Source organism: Anomaloglossus baeobatrachus, chromosome 2, assembly GCF_048569485.1.
Source record: "Anomaloglossus baeobatrachus isolate aAnoBae1 chromosome 2, aAnoBae1.hap1, whole genome shotgun sequence".
Taxonomy (NCBI): domain Eukaryota; kingdom Metazoa; phylum Chordata; class Amphibia; order Anura; family Aromobatidae; genus Anomaloglossus; species Anomaloglossus baeobatrachus.
The window spans coordinates 692233996-692251265 of record NC_134354.1 but is presented as its reverse complement, the minus strand read 5'-3'; the positions used below and the strand labels follow the sequence as shown (position 1 = coordinate 692251265).

The 17270-nt window shown below is 46.5% G+C and overlaps 1 protein-coding gene across 6 annotated transcripts in view; it reads left to right on the top strand.

Moving 5' to 3' along the window:
• SOAT2 (sterol O-acyltransferase 2) overlaps nt 1–17270 on the top strand; it is a 170387-nt gene that overhangs the window by 5530 nt on the left and 147587 nt on the right. For 4 of the 6 annotated variants that reach the window (XM_075337222.1, XM_075337224.1, XM_075337220.1 and 1 more), the window contains exon 2: nt 12211–12367. The exons of the other annotated variants lie outside the window; for them this stretch is intronic. The gene's annotated coding sequence lies outside the window, so the exon portion shown is untranslated. The remainder of the gene's footprint in view (nt 1–12210; nt 12368–17270) is intronic. 6 annotated transcript variants of the gene reach the window in all.

The window sequence follows — 17270 nt, the reverse complement described above, 5'->3', positions numbered from 1 at the left end:
CGTCAGGCTGGGCACTATGCCAACAAGTGTCCTAGTCGTCAGGGAAACTCCCTGGCCTAGTAACCATTAGAGGGGGGTTACTAGAGACGTCTTCTGCACCCTCTAAGTGTTGTATCCCAGGTCAGCTCTCGTTATCTGAGAATACATGGCCTATTATGGCTTTTGTGGATTCCGGAGCTGACGGGATTTTTGTGTCCTCAGGATTTGTAAAGGGACACAATATTCCCTCTATCATGTTAGAGGCGCCTATTCCTGTCCGTGTTGTTAATGGAACTATGTTGTCTGACTCCATTACATTGAGGACAGTTCCCTTGCGCCTTTCCCTGTCTCAGGGTCACATAGAGGAGATTTCTTTTCTTGTTTTGCCTGAGGGTATAGACGACGTCCTTCTGGGTCTTCCATGGCTTCGGACTCATGCTCCTCACATTGACTGGGAGTCTGACAGCATTATTAGTTGGGGTTCGAAATGTCAGTCCCGATGTCTTCCCTTACTACCTAAGGTCGTTGCGGTTGCATCAACTGATCTCTCTCCCATACCTACACCCTATTTGGATTTCGCTGACGTGTTCTCCAAACAGGGTGCTGAGGTTCTTCCACCCCATAGGCCGTATGACTGTGCTATAGACCTTATCCCAGGTTCGGTTCCACCTAAAGGCAGGGTTTACCCCCTGTCGATACCTGAGTCGGAGGCCATGTCGACCTATATAAGAGAGAGTTTAGAGAAGGGGTTCATTCGTAAGTCTGTCTCTCCCGCGGGAGCTGGGTTTTTCTTTGTTCGGAAGAAAGAGGGTGATTTGCGTCCCTGCATAGATTACAGGGGTCTCAACGCAATCACAATAAAGAACAAATACCCATTACCTTTCATTTCGGAGCTCTTTGACAGACTGAGAGGAGCTCAAGTTTTTACGAAGTTGGATCTGCGGGGTGCGTATAACTTGGTACGAATTCGAAAGGTTGACGAATGGAAGACCGCTTTTAACACCCGAGACGGTCACTATGAATACCTCGTCATGCCTTTTGGGTTATGTAATGCACCCGCAGTATTTCAGGACTTCGTAAACGATGTGTTCAGGGATTTACTGTTATCCTCAGTAGTGGTGTATCTGGACGACATCCTGATTTTTTCTCCTGATCTGGAGACTCATCGTCAGGATGTCGTTCGTGTCCTTTCCCGTTTAAGGGAGCACTCATTGTTTGCTAAACTTGAGAAATGTGTATTCGAGCAGTCCTCATTGCCTTTTTTGGGTTACATTATCTCACAAGAGGGTCTGGCTATGGATCCTGCGAAGCTCTCTGCTGTCCTGCAATGGTCCGAACCTCATTCCTTGAAGGCGGTGCAACGCTTCTTAGGATTCATAAATTATTACAGGCAGTTCATACCCCATTTTTCTACTTTGGTGGCCCCTTTGGTGGCCTTGACTAAGAAAGGTGCTAATCCCAAAGCCTGGTCTACTGAGACATCTCAGGCTTTTGAGGCAGTAAAAAGACACTTTTCAACTGCTCCCGTTCTTCAAAGACCCGATGAGAATAAGCCCTTCCTCTTAGAGGTTGATGCCTCTTCAGTGGGTGCTGGTGCAGTCTTGTATCAAAAGAACGGTGCAGGTAGAAAAAGGCCGTGTTTCTTCTTTGCTAAAACCTTTTCACCGGCAGAGAGAAACTATACCATTGGGGATAGGGAACTGCTCGCCTTGAGATTAGCCTTGGAGGAGTGGCGTCACTTGCTGGAAGGAGCGAAACATCCTTTCCAGGTCTATACAGACCATAAGAATCTGACGTACTTACAAACCGCTCAGCGTCTGAATCCTCGCCAAGCCCGCTGGTCCTTGTTTTTCTCCCGCTTTCACTTCTCCATCAACTATCTGTCTGGGAATAAGAATAACAAGGCAGACGCCCTGTCTCGCTCTATGCTTTCTACCCAGGAAGAGATTGACGAACCTCGTCTTATCCTTCCCTCCAGGGTTTTTCATACGCTCTCCCCTGTGACGTTAGACCAAATCCCACCGGGCAAGACCTTTGTTCCGCCTGATCGACAGAATGATATACTGTCATGGGCCCACACCTCAAAGGTGGGTGGGCATTTTGGTATTAGGCGGACACGAGAGTTACTGGAGAGGTGGTATTGGTGGCCACACTTAGCCAGCCACGTCAAGAGATATGTCGGTTCCTGCTACTCGTGTGCTCGCAACCGTCCATTACGGCAGAGACCGGCTGGGCTCTTGCATCCTTTACCAGTGCCAGATAGACCATGGGAGGTGGTAGGCATGGACTTTGTGGGTGATCTTCCATGTTCACAGGGACATAGATTTGTGTGGGTCATTACGGACCATTTCTCCCGGATGGTTCATCTCGTACCGTTATCGAGAATCCCATCTTCCAGGGTACTAGCCAAACTATTCCTCAAGCATGTCTTTAGGCTTCACGGGATGCCAGATCGTATCATTTGTGATAGAGGCCCGCAATTTACTTCCCGTTTCTGGCGAGATCTTTGTAGCCTTCTGCAAATTGAGTTGAATCTCTCTTCGGCATACCATCCGGAGACTAATGGTTTGGTTGAACGTACCAATCAATCTATGATTATATACCTTCGACACTTTGTTGCTGAGAACCACGATAACTGGTCCTCCCTCCTACCCTGGGCAGAATTTGCCCTTAACAATTCGCTGGCTGAGGCCACTGGGCAGACACCGTTCGTACTCAATAATGGGCAACACCCTAGGGTACCGGTACCGTTTCCCGCTGCTGCACCTCCTCCTCTTGTGGCCGACTGGGCAACTAATGCCAGAGAGGTTTGGGATCGGACTCAAGAGTCGATCCAAGCAGCTAAGGACCGTATGAAGACGGTGTCCGATCGGTTTCGTCGCCCGGCTCCTGTCTTTTCTCCAGGGGACTTTGTGTGGCTCTCTGCAAAACACGTGAGACTTAGAGTGAGCTCTGTCAAATTTGCTCCTCGCTTCCTGGGTCCTTATGAGGTTCTTCGACAGGTAAATCCTGTAGTCTATCAATTGAAGTTACCTGTCCATCTTAGGATTCATGACAAATTCCATGTCTCACTGCTAAAGCCGGCTATTTTACCTCACGCTCGTGAAGTGCACTCTCCTGCCTCTGATTCCTCTCGCTCTAGCTATGAGGTACGAGCCATAGTTGGTTCTAAGATGGTTAGAGGGCGCAGGTTCTTCTTGATAGATTGGGAGGGCTATGGCCCGGAACATCGCTCTTGGGAGCCTGAGGAGGCTGTCCATGCTCCCGACTTAGTTGCCGATTACCTGCATCGCCGGGAGGGGGGCCCTTGAGGAGGAGGTACTGTTACGGTTGCTGCGAGCACTGGAGACTATGTCCAAATTTCTTGCTACTGCACATGTGCGAGCGCTGGAGACTAAGTCCAGATTTCTTGCTACTGCACATGTGCGAGCGCTGGAGACTAAGTCCAGATTTCTTGCTACTGCACATGTGCGAGCGCTGGAGATTAAGTCCAGATTTCTTGCTACTGCGCATGTGCGAGCGCCGGAGACTAAGTCCAATCTTGGAGCCATTGCACATGTGCGGGTGACATCATCGCTGACACGAGGTCACATGTCTCTGACACCTTCTATGCCGAGTGGTCGCTGGTCATGTGCTTGTGACGTCTTGCTCGGTGATAGGCCAGCATGACGTCACTCCTGTCGTTCTGGCAGCGGATTGGCTCTGGTGTCCTCCATCTTGGATGAGGCACAGAGTCTATATAAGACCCTGACACACGCCGCATGGTGCTCAGTCCTCTTGGTTCATGCATATGAGTAGACGCTCTGTGCGCGTTCCTCTAGGCATTCCTCTGTCTATGCTAGGTGAGCGCTACCGGCAGGGTAGCGTTCTTATACCTTACAGCTTCGGCTGCTGTCCGTATCCTTACCTCTTAGGGGAGCGGACATAGGCAGGTGCCTGAGGCACATGGTCTGGCTGGGCCTTGTGATTCTACTCGTAGGTGGACGTTGCCGCTAGGGTAACGTTCCTTATACTGCGTCTGGCAGTTGTTCGTATCCTCGCACACTAGGGGAGCGAACAGAGGTAGGAGCTTTGTGCGGCTTACGCTGCTGTTCGTCTCTTTTGCACCACTAGAAGAGCGGACCTAGGCAGGTGCCATATCTAGTGGTTCGTGTCCTCGCACACTAGTGGAGCGAACGCAGGTAGGAGCTTTGTGCGGCTTACGCTGCTGTTCGTCTCTTTTGCACCACTAGAAGAGCGGACCTAGGTAGGTGCCATTTCGCACACATTGCCTTTGTCTCTGTGATTATTAACAGAGATCATTCCACACACCCTCCAAGTAAGAGAGGAATTGCTTTACTTACTTATTATATCCTTCTGTGAGTTAACAGAGGTATTGCACTCTGCCATAGTCTGCAGCAAAGTCTTTGCACGGTGGACCCTGACTGTCTGATACTCCTTTCAGTTATTATCAGACAGCCCCCCGTAACACACCAGTTAGCAAGATTAAAACCACTCATAGGTGAAATTGACTATTTCGTGACAATGGCACCTGTTAATGGTGGGATATGTTACAGCAGGTGAAGAGTCAGTTCTTGAAGTTGATGTATTGGAAAAAAGATCTAAACATCAAGGACCACATTTTGATAGGTGACATGTCATCTCACCTGATTTTACATGGAATCACCCTGTTCAGCCCTATGAAAGGAAAGGTGAAGGGAATAATCATAATCTGGCTATTACTTACCTCCCTATGCTCACCTGTTACTTGACCCTTTCCTTTCTTACTAGTTTTGGCCATAGCACTTTGATGCATTCCTCATACATTACATATATCTTATCTGGATTCAGGTATTTCATTTTCATTGTGCTGTTGTATTATTCTGTATTGCCTTTTCAGTTTTTGGTCACCTCTATTGTCACCATTTTTTTCATTTTCATATTCTGACACTTGCTGGACACTACTTGCTCTACACACAATGGGGAAATGAGTATTTGATACACTGCCGATTTTGCAAGTTTTCCCACTTACAAAGCATGGAGAGGTGTGTAAGTTTTATTATTGGCACACTTCAACTGTCTCTCCCAAAAAATCCAGAAGATCATATTGTATGAATTCTACAAATTGATTTGCATTTTATTGCATGAAATAAGTATTTGATCACCTACCAAACAACAAGAATTCTGGCTCTCACAGACCTGTTTTTTTTTTATTTAAGAAGCACTCCTACTCTGCACCTGTTTGAATCCGTTAGCTGTATAAAACACACCTGTTTACACACTCAATTAATCACACTCCAACCTCTCCACCATGGCCAAGACCAAACAGCTGTCTAAGGGCACCAGTGACAAAATTGTAGACCTGCACAAGCTGGGATGGACTACAGGACAATAGGCAAGCAGCTTGGTGAGAAGGCAACAACTGATGACGCAAGTATTAGAAAATGGAAAAAACACAAGATGTCTGTCAATCTTACTAGGGCAAGATCTCGCTCATGAGGTAAGGATGATTCTGAGAAAGGTCAGGAAGCAGCCAGGAATTACATGGGAGGACTTGGTCAATGACCTGAAGAGAGCTGGGACTACAGTCTCAAAGAATACCATTAGTAACATAATGTCGTCAAGGATTAAAATCCTGCAGGGCACGCAAGGTCCCACTGCTCTCGTCAGCAGATGTCCAGACCCATTTGAAGTTCTCCAAAGACCATCTGGATGATCCAGAGAAAGCATGTGTTTAGATGAGACTAAAATAGAACTTTTTGGTATCAGCTCCACTTACCGTGTTTGGAGGAGGAAGGATGAGTACAACCCCAAAAACACTGTCCCAACTGTGAAGCATGGGGGTGGAAACATTATACTTTGGGGCTTTTTTTGGACAGGACTACTGCACTGTATTGAAGGGAGGATGGATGGGGTCAAGTATCGCAAGATTTTGGCCAACAACCTCCTTCCCTCATTAAGAGTATTAAAGATGATTTATTGCTGGGTCTTCCAGCATGACAATGACTCAAAACCCCACAGCCAGGACAACTAAGGAGTGTCTCCGTGAAAAACATTTCAGTCTCCAGACCTGAACCCAGTAGAAAATCTTTAAAGGGAGCTGAACCTCAATGTTGCCCAGTGACATCCCCAAAACCTGAAAGAACTGGAGAAGATCTGTATGGCGGAGTGAGTCAAAATCCCTGCTGCAGTGTGTGCAACTTGGTCAAGAACTACAGGAAACATCTGAACTCTAATTGCAAACAAAGGTTTTGTACCAATTATTAAGGTCTGTTTTTTGTTTTTCTATTGTGGCAAACACTTATTTTATGCAATAAAATAATTCATTATTTAAAAATCCTACACTGATTTTCTGTTGGTTTTTTTGTTGTTGTTTCTCACAGTTGAAGTTACCAACAATAAAAATTGAAGACCTCTCCATTCTTCGTAGGTAGGAAAACCTTCGAAATCAGCAGTGTATCAAATACTTATTTTCCTCATTGTATATATATATATATATATATATATATATATATATATATATATATATATATATATGTAAATATATAGATATATATACACACACACACACACACACACACACACACACACACACACTACAAGTTTGGGGTCACCCAGAAAATTTTGTCTTTTCCATGAAATATCATATTTTTCTGTATCAAATGAGTTGCATAATGAATAGAAAATATAGTCAAGACATTGATGAGGTTAGAGATAATGATTTTTACTTGAAATAATAATTTTCTCCTTCAAACTATGCTTTCGTCACAGAATGCTCCTTTACAGCAATTCCAGCTTTGTACACCTTTGACATTCTAGCTGTTATTTGCTGATATAGTCTGGAGATATCTCACCCCATGCTTCCAGAAGCCCCTCCCACAAGTTGAATTGACTTGATGGGCACTTTTTCCGTACCATACGGTTAAGCTGCTCCCACAATAGCTCAATAGGGTTGAGATCTGGCGACTGAGATGGCCACTCCATTACAGATAGAATACCAGCTATCTGCTTTGGGTCATTGTCCTGTTGTAGGATGAAATTGGCTCCAATCAAGCACTGTCCACAGGGTATGGCATGGCGTTGCAAAATGGAGTGATAGCCTTCCTTATTCAAAATCCCTTTTACCTTGTACAAATCTCCCACTTTACCAGCACCAAAGCAACCCCAGACCATCACATTACCTCCACCATGCTTGACAGATGGCGTCAAGCACTCTTCCAACATCTTTTCGGTTGTTCTGCATCTCACAAATGTTCTTCTGTGTAATCCAAACACCTCAAACTTCAATTTTTCTGTCCATAACACTTTTTTCCAATCTTCCTCTGTCTAATGTCTGTGTTCTTTTGCCCATATTAATCTTTTTCTTTTATTAGCCAGTCTCAGATATGTCTTTTTCTTAGCCACTCTGACCTGAAGGCCAACATCCCAGAGTCGCCTCTTCACTGTAGACGTTGACACTGGTGTTTTGCGGGTACTATTTAATGAAGCTGCCAGTTGAGGTCAGGTGAGGTGTCGATATCTCAAACTAGAGACTCTAATGTACTTGTCTTGTTGCTCAGTTGTGCAGCGGGGCCTCCCACTTCTCTTTCTACTCTGGTTAGAGCCTGTTTGTGCTCTCCTCTGAAGGCAGTAGTACACATTAATGTAAGAAATCTTCAGTTTCTTGGCAATTTCTCGCTTGGAACATTTTTCATTTCTAAGAACAAGAATAGACTGTTGAGTATCACATGAAAGTTCTCTTTTTCAGTCCATTTTGAGAGTTTAATGGAACCAACAAATGTTATGTACCAGATTTTCAACTAGCTCAAAGGAAGGTCAGTTTTATAGCTGCTCTAATCAGCAAAACTGTTTTCAGCTGTGCTGACATACTTGCACAAGGGTTTTCAATGGATTGCTAAACATCCATTAGCCTTCTAACACAGTTAGCATACACAATGTACCATTAAAACACTGTAGTGGTGGTTGTTGGAAATAGCCTCTATACACCTATGTAGATATTGCATTCAAAACCAGACGTTTGCAGCTAGAATAGTCATTTACCACATTAACAATGTATAGAGGTATTTTCGATTAATTTGATGTTAGTTTCATTGAAAAAAAATGTGCTTTTCTTTAAAAAATAAGGAAATATCTAAGTGACCCTAAACTTTTGAACTGTAGTGTATATATATGCAAATTTAGTCTGTGGTATCTTAATTAGACTCTCTTGCTGTTTTTCATATCTCTTTGCCATTTTATATTGACAATTATGGAAATTCCCTGAATAGCCCTTGTGTTATAACTTTTGATAATATACAAGTGCTTCTCAATAAATTAGAATATCATCAAAATGATAATTTATTTCACTAATTTAATACGTTCAAAATGGAGTAGAGAAGGGGTTAACGCCGCGCATCAGCCAAATGAAACTGTAGAGATGTTGATGAATAATATCTTTCTTTTATTTCATCGGTCTACGCGTTTTGAGGTCGAAACCTCTTCCTCAGGACCAGTACATCAAGGCTTTTGTTGATTTATATATATTATATAGAGTCATTACAAACAGAGTGATCTATTTCAAGTGTCTATTTCTGTTAATGTTGATGATTATGGCTTACAGCCAATGAAAACCAAAGGTCATTATCTTAGAAAATTAGAATAATTACCACAAACACCTGCAAAGATTTCCTAAGTGTTTAAAATGGTCCGATAGTCTGGTTCAGTAGGCTACACAATCATGGGGAAGACTGCTGACTTAACAGATGTCCAGAAGGCAGTCATTGACACACTTCACAAGGAGGGTAAGCCACCAAAGAACATTGCTAAAAAAGCTGCCTGTTCACAGAGTGCTGTATCGAAGCATATTAATGAAAAGTTGAGTGGAAGGAAAAAATGTGGTAGAAAAAGGTTCACAAGCAGCCGGGATAACCACAGCCTTGATAGGATTGTTAAGAAAAGGCAATTCTGAAATTTGGAGTAGATTCACCAGGAGTGGACGGCTGCTGGAGTCAGTGCTTCAAGAGCCACCACACACAGACGTATCCAGGACATAGGCTACAAGTGTCACATTCTTGTGTCAAGCTACTCATGACCAGTAGACAATGCCAGAAGTGTCTTACTTGAGCCAGGGAGAAAAAGAACTGGACTGTTGCTCAGTGGTCCAAGGTGTTGTTTTCAGATGAAAGTAAATTTTGCATTTCATTTGGAAATCAAGGTCCCAGAGGAAGAGTGGAGAGGCCACAATCCAAGATGCTTGAGGTCTAGTGTGAAGTTTCCACAATGAGTGATGGTTTGGGGAGCCATGTCATCTGCTGGTGTAGGTCCACTGTGTTTTATCAAGACCAAAGTAAGCACAGCCATCTACCAGGAAATTTTAGAACACTTCATGCTTCCCTCTGCCTACAAGCTTTTTGGAGATGGAAATTTCATTTTCCAGCAGGACTTGGCTCCTGGCTACACTGCCAAAAGGACTAATCCCTGGTTTAATAACCACAGTATCACTGTGCTTGATTGGCCAGCAAACTCGCCTGACCTAAACCCCATAGAGAATCTATGGGGTATTGTAAAGAGGAAGATGAGGCACCAGACCCAACAATGCAGATGAGCTGAAGGCTGCTATCAAAGCAACCTGGGCTTCCATAACACCTCAGCAGTGCCACAGGCTGATTGCATCCATGCCACACCGCATTGATGCAGTATTTCATGCAAAAGGAGCCCCGACCAAGTATTGAGGCATTTATTGTACAGACTTTTCAGTAGCCTACATGTCTGAGTTTAAAATCATTTTTTTCAGTTGGTCTTATATACAGTCATATGAAAAAGTTTGGGCACCCCTATTAATGTTAACTTTTTTTCTTTATAACAATTTGGGTTTTTGCAACAGCTATTTCAGTTTCATATATCTAATAACTGATGGACTGAGTAATATTTCTGGATTGAAATGAGGTTTATTGTACTAACAGAAAATGTGCAATCCGCATTTAAACAAAATATTTGACCAGTGCAAATGTATGGGCACCTCAACATAAAAGTGACATTAATATTTTGTAGATCCTCCTTTTGCAAAATTAACAGCCTCTAGTCGCTTCCTGTAGCTTTAAATGAGTTCCTGGATCCTGGATGAAGATATATTTGACCATTCCTGTTTACAAAACAATTCCAGTTCAGTTAAGTTTGATGGTTGCCGAGCATGGACAGCATGCTTCAAATCATCCCGCAGATTTTCAATGATATTCAGGTCTGGGGACTGGGATGGCCATTCAAGAACATTGTAATTGTTCCTCTGCTTGAATGCCTGAGTAGATTTGGAGCGGTGTTTTAGATCATTGTCTTGCTGAAATATACGTCCCCTGCGTAACTTCAACTTCATCACTGATTCTTGCACATTATTGTCAAGAATCTAATGATACTGAGTTGAATCCATGCGACCCTCAACTTTAACAAGATTCCCGGTGCCGGCATTGGCCACACAACCCCAAAGCATGATAGAACCTCCACCAAATTTTACTGTGGGTAGCAAGTGCTTTTCTTGGAATGCCGTGGTTTTTTGCCTCCATGCATAACGCCTTTTTTTATGACCAAACAACTCAGTTTTTGTTTCATTAGTCCACAGGATCTTCTTCCAAAATGTAACTGGCTTGTCCAAATGTACTTTTGCATACCTCAGGCGACTCTGTTTGTGGCGTGCTTGCAGAAACGGCTTCTTTCGCATCACTCTCCTATACAGCTTCTCCTTATGCAACGTGCGCTGTATTGTTGACCGATGCACATTGACACCATCTGCAGCAAGATGAAGCTGCAGGTCTTTGGAGGTGGTCTGTGGATTGTCCTTGACTGTTCTCACCATTCTTCTTCTCTGCCTTTCTGATATTTTTCTTGGCCTGCCACTTCTGGGCTTAACAAGAACTGTACCTGTGTTCTTCCATTTCCTTACTATGTTCCTCACAGTGGAAACTGACAGTTTAAATCTCTGAGACAACTTTTTGTATCCTTCCCCTGAACAACTATGTTGAATAATCTTTGTTTTCAGATCATTTGAGAGTTGTTTTGAGGAGCCCATGATGCCAATCTTCATAGGAGATTCAAATAGGAGAACAACTTGCAAGTGGCCACCCTAAATACCTTTTCTCATGATTGGATACACCTATCTATGAAGTTCAAAGCTCAATGAGGTTACAAAACCAATTTAGTGCTTTAGTAAGTCAGTAAAATGTAGTTAGGAGTGTTCAAATCAAGAAATTGATAAGGATGCCCATACTTTTGCACCGATCAAATTTTGTTTAAATGCGGATTGCACATTTTCTGTTAGTACAATAAACCTCATTTCAATCCAGAAATATTACTGAGTCCATCAGTTATTAGAGATATGTAACTGAAATAGCTGTTGCAAAAACCCAAAGTGTTATGCCGGCACCGGGAATCATGTTAAAGTTGAGGGTCGCATGGATTCAACTCAGTATCAGTAGATTCTTGACAATAATGTGCAAGAATCAGTGACGAAGTTGAAGTTACGCAGGGGATGGATATTTCAGCAGGACAATGATCCAAAACATCGCTCCAAATCTACTCAGGCATTCATGCAGAGGAACAATTACAATGTTCTGGAATGGCCATCCCAGTCCCCAGACCTGAATATCCTTGAAAATCTGTGGGATGATTTGAAGCATGCTGTCCATGCTCGGCAACCATCAAACTTAACTGAACTGGAATTGTTTTGTAAACAGGAATGGTCAAATAGGAAGTGACTAGAGGCTGTTATTTTTGCAAAAGGAGGATCTACAAAATATTAATGTCACTTTTATATTGAGGTGCCCATACTTTTGCACCGGTCAAATTTTGTTTAAATGCGGATTGCACATTTTCTGTTAGTACAATAAACCTCATTTCAATCCAGAAATATTACTCAGTCCATCAGAGATTAGATATATGAAACTGAAATAGCTGTTGCAAAAACCCAAATTATTATAAAAAAAAAGGTTAACATTAATAGGGGTACCCAAACTTTTTCATATGACTGTAATATTCTAATTTTCTGAGATAATGAGTTTTGGGTTTTCATTGGCTGTAAGCCATAATCATCAACATTAACAGAAATAAACACTTGAAATAGATCCCTCTGTGTGTAATGACTCTATATAATGTGTTTCCCTTTTTGTATTGAATTACTAAATTAAGTTTTTGATAATATTCTAGTTTATTAAGATGCACCTGTATGTCTATGTTGTATCCCTAACCTATCCCTATCCCTTATCTGCTGTTACCCTATGGATTCAGAGAAGGCTGCGTTGGGGGTCTACAACGGGACCTGAAGTAATAATGTTACCGTTCTTCGGTCAGAAAATTAGAATGGGACTTCTCTAGAGAAGCGGCCGATGATGAGCCCTTCTAGTCAATTGACTGTTGCAGCGAATCACAGCCATCAGTGCTCAGGGTAAGCTCTTTAATTTTAATCCATAAATATAATTCACAAATATGTGTAATATACCCAAACATTAAAGAGGTTTTCCCAAAATTGCAAGTTATCCCCTATCCAAGGGATGAGGTATATCTTGCTGACCGGTGGGGTGCAGGTGCTGGAACCCCTAAGTGATTCCAAAATTGTCTCTGGGATTTCTGCTGAAGCTGAGTACACCACTTATTACACACAGACCCATAAATTGAGTGGAGGCTGCACATACGTATCTCTGTGTGGCGCCCCTGGACTTCAGGCGCCACAGGGTATTACACCTCATTTCATGGGTAATATCCATCCGGGAATAGTAGGGGGTTAACTGCCGATGCCTTCACAAAAGCACACAAATACAACAGTAAGGTGCTTTCCCACAGGGGGGTGGACTAGGGCAGACAGGGAGGTTAGCCATCATGAAGCATGGGACTTCCCCAGTCGCTAGGACAACCACTGGGGGCAGGCACCACTTGGGGTAAGAAGTAGGCGCAACCATCTCACTAGAGCAGACTTTTCTGGCACAGCTTCAGATAACATCTCACACAGACAACAGGAGTAGAGTGTTTCTCTTTCTCCATGGGCCCATGGCTTGGAGCTGGAGGCTCGGCCCGGGTTCCGGATAGCAACCGAGGGACACTTCACTTGAAAGAATTTCACAGGCACTGGTGGTAACCACTGACTATCCGGGATCGGCTGGAGCCCATCGTGGCAGAGATCAGTACTCTGGGTCTGAGCTACCAGTGAGTAAAAGACCTGGAACTGCAGCCCCTGCCTCTGCCTCTCATTTGCCGTCGCCATTGCCCAGTGCTGCGGTGCCAATGGGGACTACCACCACCCCCATCCATCCTCCATCATCCTCCCCGGGGTAACCCTGCTCCGCCTGTGGGAAGCGACACCATCCCGGCTGCGACCTTCACCATCAGCATCGGAGAGTAGCACCCGCAGCGGCAGCCCATCCCTGGCCGCGGACCACAGGTGGCGTCACGATCTAAAGAGACTTTCCTCACCGTCAACCCCGTCACTACCACCCCCATCCTCCATCCTTCCTCCCGTCCACCGTCTTCTCTACCTTCTGTACACCTCAGGGTCATGAAAATGGGCAAGGCCAGCCCATGACAATACAGAGGATTTGCACCCCCGGCCCGGCGACGAGTCGGGTGAAAATCCCTCGACCCCAGGGTGTTACATCTGCTCCATTCACTACAGGGCTGTGCAAGAGCCTCTTCCTTGGGATCGCTGGGGGTCCTAGCAGTCAGAATTCAGCAATCTGTAAGTTTCCCCTATCCTATGCATAGAGTGGTAACTTTTAACTTTGGGGGAAATAAACTTTAAATTACATTATTTTTGGTACTTCACTATATTTTCTGCATGGTGAAAATTAATTTCATACATCTGAATACGGCTGTGTATGTATTCCTAAAAGTACTCATTTTGTGGGAGGGGAAACCCCCAACTTATCTGCTGTTTTCTCCATGGAGCTGTATTCTCCGCAGCCATGTGTCAGGGCCGGGCGGTCGGGCAGACCCAGGAGGTGGATCCACTGGGCCGAACTCTAAGATGGTGGTAGGGAGTCCGGTAGCTGAAGCACTGATGGGCAGCAGAACAGTCCGTGCAAGTGAAGGTAGCGGAGGAGTCCCTGGGACCACGGAGTCACAGATGGCAGTCCGGGTGACGTAGCTCAGGTTCGGAAGCCAAGATGATGTCAGGCGGGGTCCGGAACCTTTGGAGCGAGATGACGGGTCACCGCAGGGATCCGAGATGGTACGGACTGTCAGATGGCAGACGGACAGCGTGCGGGGCTCGGGATTCAGCAGGGCTGGATGGCGAGGCGGGATCAGCTCTAGAAGAGAGATACGTAAGTATGGCAGGAAAACACAAGGAGACCTGACTCCTAGCTCAGAAAACACGAAGATCAGGCCCCGCCCTCTTGGACAATACACCCCTATATACCCTGTACCTGTTCAGCCTCATTTCCTGTTAATGGACGCTGGCCCTTTAAGAAGGGTCAGTGACCGCGCGCGCGCCCTAATGCGCATGCGCGCAGCCCGGGTGCCAGAAGCCAGGGAAGGAGGCTGAGAAGAGGACGCAGGGGAGCCGGCCAGGGCCTGGGAGGCCGTCGGGCGCCGCGATCGGAGACCAGGGGGCCTGGGAAGGACGGGCACCGGAGCCAAGGACCCGGGGAGCGTGGCAGGTGAGCCGGGGAGCGGGGCTGAGGACCCGGGGAGCGGAGCGGAGGACCCGGGGAGCGTGACAGTACCCCCCCCCCCCACGCCCCCCTCCCCGCAACCGGGACATGAAGGCACGGATCAGAGGAGTGCCCACGTTCTCCCTGGGCTCCCAGGACCTATCCTCAGGACCATACCCCTCCCAGTCCACCAGGAAGAACTGTCGACCTCGTACGGTCTTCATGGCCACGATATCCCTTACCGCATAGATGTCGTCATCGGCAATAGGTGGAGGAGCCGGACTGGCAGCAGCGGAGAAGGGACCAAGGACAACCGGCTTGAGCAGGGAGACGTGGAATGAGTTGGGTATCCTCATCGTGGCCGGGAGCTGTAGCTTGTAGGAGACCTCATTGATCTTGGCGAGGACCTTAAACGGCCCGATGTAGCGAGGACCCAGCTTGTAGGAAGGTATCTTCAATCGGATGTACTGGGAAGCAAGCCAGACCAGGTCACCAGGAGAGAAACACGGAGGGTCCAGACGCCTCTTGTCAGCGTGTTTCTTCATCCGCTGGGAAGCGCGTCCAAGGGACGCCTTGACAGAGTCCCAAATGGTAGCGAAGTCACGGGCTACAGTATCAGCCGCAGGGACATCCGAAGATGGGGATACAGGCAATGGAACGGAGGGCTGAAGTCCGTAAACGACATGGAAGGGAGATTTGGAGGACGACTCACTGATGTGGTGGTTATGTGAGAATTCAGCCCAAGGCAGAAGCGTGGACCAGTCGTCGTGATGGGTGTTGACATAGTGACGTAAGAAGGATGTCAAGATTTGATTGACCCTCTCCACTTGGCCATTAGACTGAGGATGGTATGCGGAAGAAAGGTCCAGAGTTACTCCTAGGTGTTTGCAGAGCGCCCTCCAGAAGCGGGAGGTGAACTGAGTTCCTCTGTCGGACACGATGTGGGATGGAAAGCCATGCAAGCGGAAGATGTGATGGATATAGGCTTCCGCGAGTTCCTGAGCAGAGGGGAGTCCAGCCATGGGGATGAAGTGGGCCATTTTGGAGAACCGGTCCACCACGACCCATATGACTGTGTGTCCAGAGGATAATGGCAAGTCCGTAATAAAGTCCATCGCAATGTGTTGCCAGGGAACTGAGGGTATAGGCAGAGGCAGAAGACGGCCATAGGGCAGGTGTTTGGGCGTCTTGTTTCTGGCACAAGAGGAGCAGGCAGAGACAAAAGCAGCGACGTCCTTGCGAAGGGATGGCCACCAGTAATGGCGTACAATCGCACCCCATGTTCTCTTCTGGCCTGCATGACCGGCTGTTTTTGAGGCATGACCCCAGTGTAACACTTTTTGCCTGTCAGTCTCAGAGACATAGGTTTTTCCGGGCGGTATCTGGGCCAGGGTGACAGGGGCCACCGAAATGATCTTGCTAGGAGAGATGATGGGTTGGGTAGTCTCTTCCTCCTGTTCCATGGGCATGAAAGACCTAGACAAGGCATCAGCGCGTACATTCTTGTCCGCGGGTCGGAAATGGAGCTGGAAGTCAAACCTGGCAAAGAATAGGGACCACCTGGCTTGCCGTGGGTTCAGTCGCTGAGCGGACCGCAGGTATTCCAGGTTCTTGTGGTCCGTGTAGATAATCACGGGGTACACTGCTCCTTCCAGGAGGTAGCGCCACTCCTCCAGAGCCAGTTTGACCGCCAATAGTTCTCGGTCACCGATGGTGTAATTGCGTTCAGGTGCTGAGAAGCTCTTGGAGAAGAAACCGCACGTCACCATCTTGCCGGAGGAGGACTTCTGCATGAGCACTGCTCCGGCTCCCGAGGAGGAGGCATCTACCTCCAAGGTGAACTGGCGGTTTAACTCCGGACGGTGGAGTACAGGCGCGGAGGCAAATGCTCGCTTCAGTGAGCAAAACGCGGCGTCGGCCGCAGGTGACCAGTCCTTTGGATTAGCCTCCTTTTTGGTCAAAGCGGAGAGAGGAGCAGTCAGGGCAGAGAAGTGAGGGATAAACTGGCGGTAGTAGTTGGCGAATCCCAGGAACCGTTGGATTGCCTTCAGTCCAGAAGGGGGAGGCCAGTTGAGTATGGAGGAGACCTTCTTTGGATCCATCTGCAGTCCAGTGCCCGAGATGATGTAACCCAGGAAAGGGAGAGAAGACTGCTCAAAGACACACTTCTCATATTTGGCGTAGAGACGATTCTCTCTCAGTCTTTGTAGAACCAGCTGTACGTTCTCTCTGTGGGTCTGGAGGTCCGGAGAGTAGATAAGGATGTCATCCAGATAAACTACTACACAGATGTAGAGAAGGTCCCGGAATATGTCGTTCACCAACTCTTGGAAGACTGCTGGTGCGTTACACAAGCCGAAGGGCATCACGCAGTATTCATAGTGCCCATCGCGAGTATTAAACGCGGTCTTCCATTCGTCCCCGGAGCGGATACGAACTAGGTTGTATGCACCCCGCAGATCCAGCTTGGTGAACACACGGGCTCCTCTGAGCCGGTCGAACAATTCGGGGATGAGCGGCAGAGGGTACTTGTTTTTGACGGTGATCTGATTCAGACCCCGGTAGTCGATGCATGGGCGTAGGTCACCCTCTTTCTTCTTAACGAAGAAGAAGCCTGCTCCCGCAGGAGAGGAGGATCTCCGGATGAATCCCTTTGCCAGGCTCTCTGTGATGTAGGTAGACATGGCCCTGGTTTCGGCGGGA